Here is an 11,001-nt window from a genome sequence, read left to right on the forward strand (position 1 = left end):
GATCCTTGAACAGTAGAAATGACCTCTCCTTTAAGCCTTTCTGTAGTGATGTGTGCAGCTGGCTCGGTACCTTAAAACGCAGCCCTTTCTTCAGCAGTTTGCTATGTGCATGATTAATAATTACTGCTTGGGGATTTGTGGTGACAGATGAGTTGTCCCAGAAATTAGGTGAGCTCCCACTTATGATGGTGCTGAGGGACTACTGATGGAGACCTGCTGGAGATAGTTTTGTCTCCTAACTTCATGGGATTGCTGTTCTTTTTAAGCTGTGCTGCAACAGCACTCAGAGGCCATTTTACCCTGATGAGGACATAGAAAAAAGACAGGCTGGAGACTCGATTCCAGAAAGTTAGGTGTGATACCAAAGGGAGGACCTTATACCCTGCTTACAGTCAGGAAGCTGAGCGACAGAGGTGCAACATGATTTGGCATGATGGTAAGGTCAACTGCTGTGACACAAAAACCCAAACCGACCAACAACAAAATACCAAAAATCCCAACCCAACAGAGGAGTTTGGTGAAACAGCTGTGAACTGTAAAGCTTTCTAGTGTTTCCCATATGGATTGTATTGTGCTAAACTGATAAGCAATGTACAATTTGGTGTTGGTTTCAGTCCCTGAAGTTCAGTGCTGCCTTCTGACATTATTAAATGGAACAAAATATCCGATTCTTCACATAACACAGAAAAAGCCTTTTTAAGTTGGAATAGAACTCGGAGCAGGTGGAATCAAGACCCGTATCTGCTATTTGTTTTACACTGATTATTTGCCCTAAGTAGAATTACCTGTCAGCAATGGATTAACCATCCTCAGATTTAAAGCTTTTAACTTCTTATTTTGGCATTTTGGGTTAAGCCCAAAATCAATACCTACAAGAAGAACTATCAACCCATAGAAAAACTTATAAATACTAGGCTGTTACTTTTGTGTGAACTCTTACACAGCCTTGATTTAGGAAGAAAAAGGTTCAGCATCTGAATACGTAACCAGAAAAAAAGCTGATTGAAAACATTTGTTTATTTTTGTAAATGTCCAGAATTAGGAGGATTGTCATAATTTATATTTATTTGTTTCACAGGTGCTCTGACATATCCTAGCCTCTGTACATCTGATTCCTTTCCCCTGAAGATTACCCAAACAATTCTACTTTGAATCATAGCTCCTTTGCCAATGTCTCCTCCTTTGCAGATGCTTGGTTTTCTGCAATTCTGGCACCAGACATAACCTGAATTCACAAAGCTGCAAGAGCACACTGCTGGCTCATGTTAAGTTTCTCATTCACCAGAACCCCAAGGTCTTTCTCAGCAGGGCAACTCTCAAGGAGCTCTTCTCCCAGTCTGTATCTGTGTCTGGGATTCTTCTGTCCCAAGTGCAACACCTTACACTTGGCAGTGTTGAACCTCATTAGGTTCACCTGGGCCCACCTTTCCAGCCTGTCCAGATCCCTCTGGATGGCTTCCTTTCCTTCTGGGGTGTCGACCACAACACTCAGCTTGGTGCCATCTGCAGACTTGCTGAGGGTGCACTGAATTCCACCATTGATGCCATTGATAAAGATGTTAAAGAGCACCGGTCCCAAGACAGACAGATAATTTGACCACTATCTGTGCCCACACCCTGAGTATCAAGAAAATGGTTTAGAAGCTTAAAAATGGTTAGGAGTTGAACATCCACAATGGAGTTAGATACAAACTGCATATCTTTAAGTGCTTAGCTGTACGAACACAGCCTTAGGATATGAATTAACCTGTAATCCATAAACTGCATAACTAAACTACTGACTTGCTGAAGTCTGTATCTCAATAGTGAGTGATACTATCAGATTGGAACTACCAACCCGTTTTCAAAGAGAGTACTGCCCAACCGAAAAAAAAATGAGCAAACCAAAACTACGCTTTAACTGAAAGCTTAGCTCATAGGTGCAGCCCGGTTCCCTGAGCACTAGCTTTCTGAAGTAAACCCAGAGACTTGTTTCCATGGGATAGAGATGCAACGGAATTTCAGGAACTCACAGCTGATGGACCTGAACCTGGCAGCAATTACTTGATTGAAACTTGTTTGCAAAAAGAGACAGCAGTTGCTTTTTAAGGTGTATATTTAATTGCCCTTATCCAGAAATTCATGTTAGAAACCTTGCCCTGTCTCTGAGACCACCTGAGAGGAATCACGTAAGACAGGTGCACAAAGCCATGGATATCGTTACAATTTATAGTTATTTGAAGCCATAATTACTTTTTGTATAACTGAATTTTACAGTAAATTGCAGCAGCTTGGTACTGATAATGTAGTAATAGGTACTGTGCTAACAATAGAAGTTCATAGAGAGGCTTTGGAAAGAACTGTATCTGAGTGGCATTTTGGCAGTTTGTTAATCCAGACTCTCGAGATTCCAGGATGAATTATTATTGGGGCACACAGTTGGCAGCTGGCAATGTACCCAGAGGTTCTGTAGTTGGGTTGGAGTTTAGCCAAGGTAAACAAAATGTAGTTGTACCTTGTGTGCAGCCCCCAAATCTTCTGCCTTAACTGAGGTAGTCTATGTAGCAGTGATGTGCCAAAACAGATTCTTAACATGCAGAGAAAAAGGGAGCACAGAGTGAAGGCAGAAACAGCAGAAAAGGCCGGGATCGTGACACATTAGTACAGCTCTTGATCTACCCACTGAACAGTTCTTGATCTACCTGCTGAACAGCAAAAACAGGCAGTTGCTGTAGTGTGCTGCTGAAGAAATTGATGGTGAATTGTATTGTTTTATCAAAGCTAGAGGTCATATTAAAACTAACGATCCTGGGAGTCAACAGTATGCTACATGAAAAGTCATATAATTTATTAAAATGCATTTACCCCTTTGTGTATTCTTGGTTCTTGTCTCATGTTTTTAAACCAATAAAAATCTTTTACATGCCAGAAACTGACCGCTGTTTCCTCCTTGAACTACAGATCCTTAGTCTACTTACACACACTTGCCAACTGGGCTTGTCGTTATTGCTAATTTTAACATTGGAAATAAAAGTAAGTACTGGGAAAGGTGTGGTACAAATGGAAAAAAACCCAGAAAAAATATAAAGATGGTACTTCATCTTTCAAGTGTCAGTCTACCCTGATAACGCAGCATACTTGCAGCAACAGAATGCAGCAACATAAGGAACAGGTTCACCATTTTTTTTTTCTCTTGCTCATTTGTGTATGAGATGCAATTTTCCCTAACATCTGAGGTGTTGAGGTTCATCTAAGGAGGCATGGTGGACAGTCATTTCCAGAGCTCACTCCCCAGATGTTCACAACCATTATTACTGTACTGGCAAAGACAGATGAAATGGGAGATGTCTGATGAGCAGATAACTAGACTGAGATGTTAAGTGCCTGGCTTAAGGTAAAGACCAGCAAAGAAGGAGGAAATCTTTTCCTTCCTTGTCATCTTAATAACCTGTGCTTTGTACAGTTAAAATGAAGCTGTGGGTTCACTTCCAGAATATTCCAGTTGCCTTATCAACAGTATTTCATACTGAAGTCTAAATGACAGTTGCTTGCTGCATTGATGCCCCCCTAAAGTGCCTATATACGAATGCGTGTAGCATGGGTAATAAACAGGAAGAGTGAGAAATCTTTGTGCAGTCGCAGGGCCATGATCTCATTGCAATCACAGAGACATGGTGGGACAGCCTAGATGACTGGCATGCTGTCATGGGTGGCTATGTGCTTTTTAGGAAAGAGAGGCTAGGGTGGCTGGGTGGAGGAGTTTCTCTTTATGTGAGAGAGCAGCTAGAATGTATTAAACTCCATCTGGGGAAGGATGATCCATCAGTTGACTGCTTGTGGGTAAGAATCAAGGGGCAGGCAAATGTGAGTGACACTGTTGTGGGTGTGTACTACAGGTCCCCTGATCAGGAGGAGCGAGTTGATAGTGCATTTTACGAGCAGCTAGAAGTAGCCTCGAGATCCCAGGCGCTGGTCCTTATGGGGGGCTTCAATTACCCAGATATTTTCTGGGCAAGCAAAATGCAGTCTAGACAATTTCTGCAGTGTGTAGAAGAGCATTTCCTGCTACAGATGGTGCAGGAACCTACAAGGGGAGGGCAGGTGCTGGACCTTGTTTTTATCAACAAGGAGGGACTCATTGGAGAAGTAAAGGTCGGGGGCAGCTTGGGACAAAGTGACCATGAAATGGCAGAGTTCAAGATCCTGAGTGGAAAAAGCAAGAAAAAGTAGGATAGTTACTCTGAATTTTAGAAGAGCAAACTTTGATCTCCTCTGCAACCTAATAGGAGCTATCCCATGGGCTACGCTGTTGGAAGGAAAGGGAGCCTGTGAGAGCTGGCTAGCATTTAAACAGCACTTCTTCCAAGCCCAGGACCAGTGCATCCCTTTGAGCAAGAAATCAGGAAAGAGAGGCAGAAGACCTGTGTGGATGAGCAGGGAGCTAATGAATAAACTCAAAGGGAAGCAGAAGGTCTATGAATTGTAGAAAAAGGGTCTGAGCACCTGGGAAGAATATAGGGATGTTGTCAGGGCCTGTAGGGATGCGACTAGGAAGGCTAAAGACCGCTTGGAATTGAAACTGGCAAGGGACATAAAGGATAATAAAAAGGGGTTTTTTAGATATGTGAATATTAAGAGGATGACCGGGGATAATGTGGGTCCCTTGCTGAACGAGGCGGGTGTCTTGGTAACAGGGGATGTTGAGAAGGTGGAGATACTGAATGCCTTCTTTGCCTTGGTCTTCACTTCAAAAGCCCCTCAGGACCCACAGACACTGGAAGAAAGTAAGAGAGTTTGGGAAATGAAGAGCTTCCCTCTGGTTGAGGTGGGGGTGGTCCAGGAATGTCTCAAAGGGATTAACACACATAAATCCATGGGCCTGGATGGAATGCATCCATGTGTGCTGAGGGAGCTGGCGGAAGTGATTGTGGAGCTGCTCTCTATCATCTTCGACAGGTCTTGGAGAACAGGAGAAGTGCCTGAGGACTGGAGGATAGCCAATGTCACTCCAGGCTTTAAAAAGGGCAAGAAGGAGGATCCCAGCAACTATAGGCCAGTCAGCTTCACGTCTGTCCCTGGAAAGGTGATCTTGAAGCAATCGGAAGAGAAGAAGGTCATGAGGAGTAGTCAGCATGGATTCACCAAGGGGAAGATCATGCTCGACCAATGTCATAGCCTTCTATGATCTCATGACAGGCTGGATGGATGGAGGGAGAGCAGTGGATGTCATCTACCTTGACTTCAGCAAGGCTTTCGATACTGTCTCCCATGACATCCTGATAGCAAAGCTGAGAGAGCATGGGATAGATGAGTGGACAGTGAGGTGGGTTGAGAACTGGCTGTCGGACCGGGCTCAGAGGGTTGTGATCAGTGGAGCTGAGTCTGACTAGAGACCTGTGACTAGTGGTGTTCCCAGGGCTCGGTGTTGGGTCCAGTCCTGTTTAATATCTTCATTGACGACCTCGATGAGGGAATAGCATCCACCCTCAGCAAGTACACCAATGATACAAAGCTGGGAGGAGTGGCTGACACGCAGGAACACTGCGCTGCATCCAGAGAGACCTGGACAGGCTGCAGAGCTGGGCAGGGAGAAACCAGATGAGATTCAACAAAAGCAAGTGTAGAGTCTTGCACCTGAGGAGGAATAACCGTCTGTTATCGGTACAGGCTGGGGGGTGACCTGCCGGAGAAGAGCTCTGTGGAGAAGGACCTGGGGATCCTGATAGATGACGGGTTGGCCGTGAGCCAGCAGTGTGCCCTGGTGGCTAAGAGAGCCAATGGGATCCTGAGGTGTGGCCAGCAGGTCGAAGGAGGTGATCCTCCCGCTCTACTCTGCCCTGGTCAGGCCCCACCTGGAGTATTGTGTCCAGTTCTGGGCTCCCTGGTATAAAAAAGACAGGGATCTGGAGAGAGTCCAGAGAAGGGCTACAAAGATGACTAAGGGCCTGGAGCATCTCCCCTATGAGGAAAGTCTGAGTGAGCTGGGACTGTTCAGCCTAGAGAAAAGAAGACTTAGGGGGGACCTTATGAATGTTTATAAATATCTTAAGTATGGGATGCAGGGGGAAATGGCCAGCCCCTTTTCAGTGGTCTGTGGAGACAGGACAAGGGGCAATGGCTGCAAGTTGGAGCACAGGAAGTTCTGCACCAACATGCAGAAGAACTTTTTCACAGTGAGGGTGACAGAGCCCTGGGACAGGCTGCCCAGGGAGGTGGTGGAGTCTCCATCTCTAGAGATATTCAAGACCCATCTGGATGCCTATCTGTGCAATATGAGCTAGGGAGCTGAGAACAGCCATGTAAACTGAGTCTCTTCAGTTTCCTGATTCCTTCCTTCTCCATCCTTTATCTGCTTTCCATTGCAGTTAGAATCACTTAAGGGTCAAAGGACCCTTTTATAAATGAGAACTACTATGTGCTACTGTTGTTGACCACTTAGAGTGGCCCCATGGTTTGCCCTCTACTACTGTGAGAACTGTTCCTCTAACCCATTCAGGAGGATTGAAGTACTGACACAACTGAGCAGGAAAGAAGTTTGGTATCCTTCTGAGATACTGCCTGAAAAACTAGAGGAAACAGTGAAGAAATGTAGATGTTTCCATACCTCAAGATGTCACTTAAAGCTGGGACATAATTTTCTCTCTGGCCAGAAGTTAGAGGCCCCAGTTGTCAGAAACTTTCTCATCACTTTGGAACAGCAAGAAGAAAACAAAATGTCATGGACATTTGTTCAGCATTTTTTTCTGACCTATTTTAAACATCAACTGAAAAGTGGTAAATTTTATTCAGTTCCCTCACACTTCCAAAAGGGTCATATTTTTATTCACATCATTTGTTACATCTTTCTTAGTTTATCCAACTGGCTACTGTGATACAGCAATTACATCCCTTCTGGAAAACTAGTCAGTCCAGCATGCCCTTGATGTTAAGGTCCTGTGCCCCTTACTTGGGAAAGTTTCTCTAAATACGTTTAAGCAAGAGTTTCCTAGAAACTTTATATATTGAGCAGTTATTCTTGCCTCTCCCTTTCACCAAAATGGAGAAAACCTATGATCTACTGCTTTTTAAACAATTTTCTATGACCAGTTCTTGTGATTTTCTACTTGTTAGAATTTGGTGCAAGCTAGTGTCATCTATTGTCAGCAATACACCGCTAGTCACAGGCCTCCATTCAGATTCTGCTCCACTGATCACCACCCTCTGGGCCCGGTCCGACAGCTAATTCTCAGCCCACCTCACTGTCCACTCATCTATCCCATGCTCTCTCAGCTTTGCTATCAGGATGTTATGGGAGACAGTATTGAAAGCCTTGCTGAAGTCAAGGTAGATGACATCCACTGCTCTCCCTCCATCCACCCAGCCAGTGATGAGATCACAGAAGGCTATGACACTGGTCAAGCACGATCTTCCCTTGGTGAATCCATGCTGACTACTCCTCATGACCTTCTTCTCTTCTGATTGCTTCAAGATGGTATCCAGAGCAAGCTGTTCCAAAGAAAATGTTTGAGCACCTTTAAAAATAAAAACTGTTCAGTAAAAAAAGAGTGACACGTGTATCTCCAAGGACAGCTCAACTCCCAGGCTGTCTTGCAGCCGCCGCGTGTGGAGTTCTGTAAGGAGCTGACACGGCTCCCTTTGGGGACTTCTGGTGCCTGAGGAGAGCTCCCCAAAGCTGTTCCTGATATAGAGAGGGCCAAGCCTGGTATTCCCTGATGTCCTGCAATGCTCCGGCTGGCAGGCGTCCAGTCGTGGCTTTGCCCCTGTGTTGAAGTTGCCTCCACCAGAAAAGATTCGTTGGATTTTGAAGTAACAAACACAATTTCCTTTCTGACTGAAAGGAGAAATCCCCTCTACCCTTTAGAAGACTTTTAAGGCAACACCCCAAGAGTCTCCTTGTCCTGAAAGTGCAGATCCAGTCCCTCAACTTCGCAGGAAGGAGTGAATGCATCCGGTTACTGAGGACAGTCTGTTCTCAGTGCTGTGGTTCCAGGCAGCTCAGCGCTCATACCATCTGCTTTGGCAGTGAGGTATTTGTGTTCCACTCCAGCAATGCCAGTGTTGATGTCACCACGTAAGCCGGCAGGTCACTCACTGGCTACAGAGTTGTATAAAAAAGCTTCCAGTCCCAAGGCTGAGCTCTAAAAGCACCGTCCATCACTGTGCTGGAAGCAGAGCTAGGGTGTGAGCAGCTGGAGAGGCTTCTGCCCCTGGTGACAGAGCAGCTCTAACAACAGCCCTCTGCTCACCCTATACCACTTGGCAGCAGCACCTTATTTAACAACAACAACGAAACAATTAAAAGCAAGTTATTTTCCTTCAGCAGTGGCTAAGGACTAGGAGATGACAGTCTCCACAGCGATATCTGCGGGCAGATCCATCTCCAGCACGGCCAGCATGCATTCCTTCATGTCTTCTGAGGTGACCAGGAGTGGGTCTGCCCTGGTGATCTCCTGGCCGTAGGGCGGCTGGCTGGCCATGGCCGCCAGCTTCAGGCAGTACTTCTCTGCCTCCTGCTCCTTCTTCATGAACTTGCTGCGATACTTCCGAGCTTTCCTGTTCACCTCCTGCAGCTGCTGCTGTAGCACTTCCCTTGCAACGCTGTCCTTGTTGTCCTTCAAGTCATCTGCATCTTGTTCTAGTTTTGGCTTCTTAGCCAGTGGCTTCTCCTTATCATCATCATCATCATTTCTTCCACCTGACCAGCAGGTACAGTCAAAACTTGCTGCCCGTCCTGCATGGTCAGGATTTAGGGCTGGCTGAGGCCGCCCATGGGGATGTTGGTGTGCAGGCTGCCCAGGGCACTGCTGTCCGTTACAATGGTGATGACGTGCTGCCCTCCGCTGCTGACCACCTCTTGTAGGGCAGAATCGACAGAGTTGGCTTCCTGTATATCCTCCATGTTACCTGAGGTTGCTTTGGTGTTTGCTGACGAGATGAGATTAGTGATAGTGAGAATTTCCCCTGGCGTAAGGATGAAGGGTGAGGTGAGAGTCATAGTGCTGGTGATGGGGTCCATTCCTTCTGGGTGAGCCTGGTTCTGCATCTCTTCCTGCAGCATTACCAGAGTGTCTAGATTGTTCTTGTCCAAAGCAATATTGAAAGGCGACTTAACGAACTTGCTGAAGGCGTGGACATCAGCTCCGTATCTGATGAGCAGCTCCATGATGTCTCGGTGGTTGTGCTCCGTTGCCCAGTGCAGAGCTGTCATTTTCGCATCAGCCCCATTCCTAATTAGCAGTTCCACGATATGAGTGTGTCCATCAGCTGCAGCCCTGTGCAGTGGCATCTGGTCCACTTTTGTCCAGGCATCTCTGCTGACGCCGGCCCAAAGCAGCACTTCTGCTGTGGAATAGTGGCCGTACTGGGCAGTCAGGTGGAGTGGTGATGTCCCGAACCAGTCAGTGGTGAAGGGAGCTCCCCTTGCCATCAGCTTTTGCACTTCATCATCTTCACCCTTGTGAGCTGCCTCTAGCAGTCTCTTCCCTAGGTCCACTAAGGACATGGTTTAGTAATATAGGTGATAAGGAAATGGTTACTAGATGATCTTGGACATCTTATCCAACCTTAATGATTCTATGAATCCAATTTTTCCTGAAAATTGTTATTTCAGTCAGTGCTAAATATTCTGATCTTGTGAGGCTTGCTGTTGATGTCCAAGTCTCACCTTCAAACTATGAACTCATATTTTATCTTGATAAATTCCAAACTCTGATGTTTGCGACAAATAAGCATGAGAAGACCTTAAGGATAGTGGATCGGAAAAAGTAAGTTACATAGGGATGGAGTACCAGAATAGCAGCTTTCAAGAATGTAGCAAGCAACAACATATCAGCACCATCTATTGCCAGCAGGGACAAACTACATGGTTTCTACAGTCCGGTTTGGGAATGTTTTTAGTGCACTACAAAAAACCAACCCACGTTTCCAGTACGGAAGTGAAATGATTGAACAATTGGCTGCGTAGATTCCATAATGAGGAGTCTAAAATAAGCCCACAGTGAGAAGGAAATGAAGACAACTAAGATGACCTTTTAATTTCACTTTGAAGACGTTTTAGTGAGATGCTTGGAAGCATTTCAGAAGTGATATATGCTTAGCTGAGGACAGCTTTTCCAAACCAAAACATTTGCTTAAAATTCAGTAACAGTTTCTAAGGGACAACAGAGCTTTTACCTACCACATAATTTTCAAAATGCCAGGTGCTTCAAGTGAAAAAGTGAATTTTAAGGATACCCTTGACGTTATACCTGCCAAACACTCCTGTTCCTGTTCGTCCTTCTTTACAAACACAAAGGAACTCAGACTTCCCCATGGCACTTCTGCTTATTTCTGGATTTTGTTTACTACTGGCTTAATTTCAGGATCTACTTGTTAATCAGTGTCTGGAAGGAACTTTTACAAAACTCCAAAACTTTTTTCCTAGTTTGTGGTGCATGCAAGAATTGAAGGTTTATGAGCAGGAATCAGTGTCTAACACCAACTGCAGTGGGACACATTTATTCTTCAATGCCTTGCTCTGCATTAATTAATTCTTATTTACTCAACCACCACTGTGTTGACTTCGAAAGACTTTTATTCCAGTTTACAACCATACAGCTCTGAGACTGTGATCTCTTTCCTCTCCCACTGTCAAAGTGCATGGTTGCAGGTTTGCTCAACTTTTCAGTGTGAGCAAAAGCTTCCTTAGAGGCCAAAATACTTGTTCAATAGGTAACCATTCAATACATTTCAGTGCTGCTGATTCATTATTAGAGAGCTGGCTTTGCACTGTATACCAGCAGCTGCTGCTGGGTGGGGTAAGGCTAGTGGCCGTGCTTGCTGAATGTTAGTCTTGTAGGAAGAGCTCACATTCAGTTAAACGAACAACTGAAGTGTTGCAAACAGTCCTTTGTGATGCTACTCTGGCAGTGTCTTGCATGTTGTTTGTTTTACAGAATGCATTAAAATGGTATCGAGTGACTCGGCCACTTGGTATCCTTGGTTTGCTTAGCTGTGTCCTTACGAGTACAAAGGCAAGATGAT

At 45.2% G+C, this 11,001-nt stretch overlaps 1 pseudogene across 1 annotated transcript; it reads right to left on the bottom strand.

Annotated features, from left to right (window-relative positions):
* Positions 1–8,312: 8,312 nt before the first annotated feature.
* Positions 8,313–9,481, bottom strand: LOC311203542 (GA-binding protein subunit beta-2-like; annotated as a pseudogene). Its single transcript has one exon. The product of its transcript is annotated as a GA-binding protein subunit beta-2-like (transcript).
* Positions 9,482–11,001: the final 1,520 nt, after the last annotated feature.

This window comes from Gallinula chloropus (assembly GCF_964237585.1).
Source record: "Gallinula chloropus genome assembly, chromosome: Z".
Classification (NCBI taxonomy): domain Eukaryota; kingdom Metazoa; phylum Chordata; class Aves; order Gruiformes; family Rallidae; genus Gallinula; species Gallinula chloropus.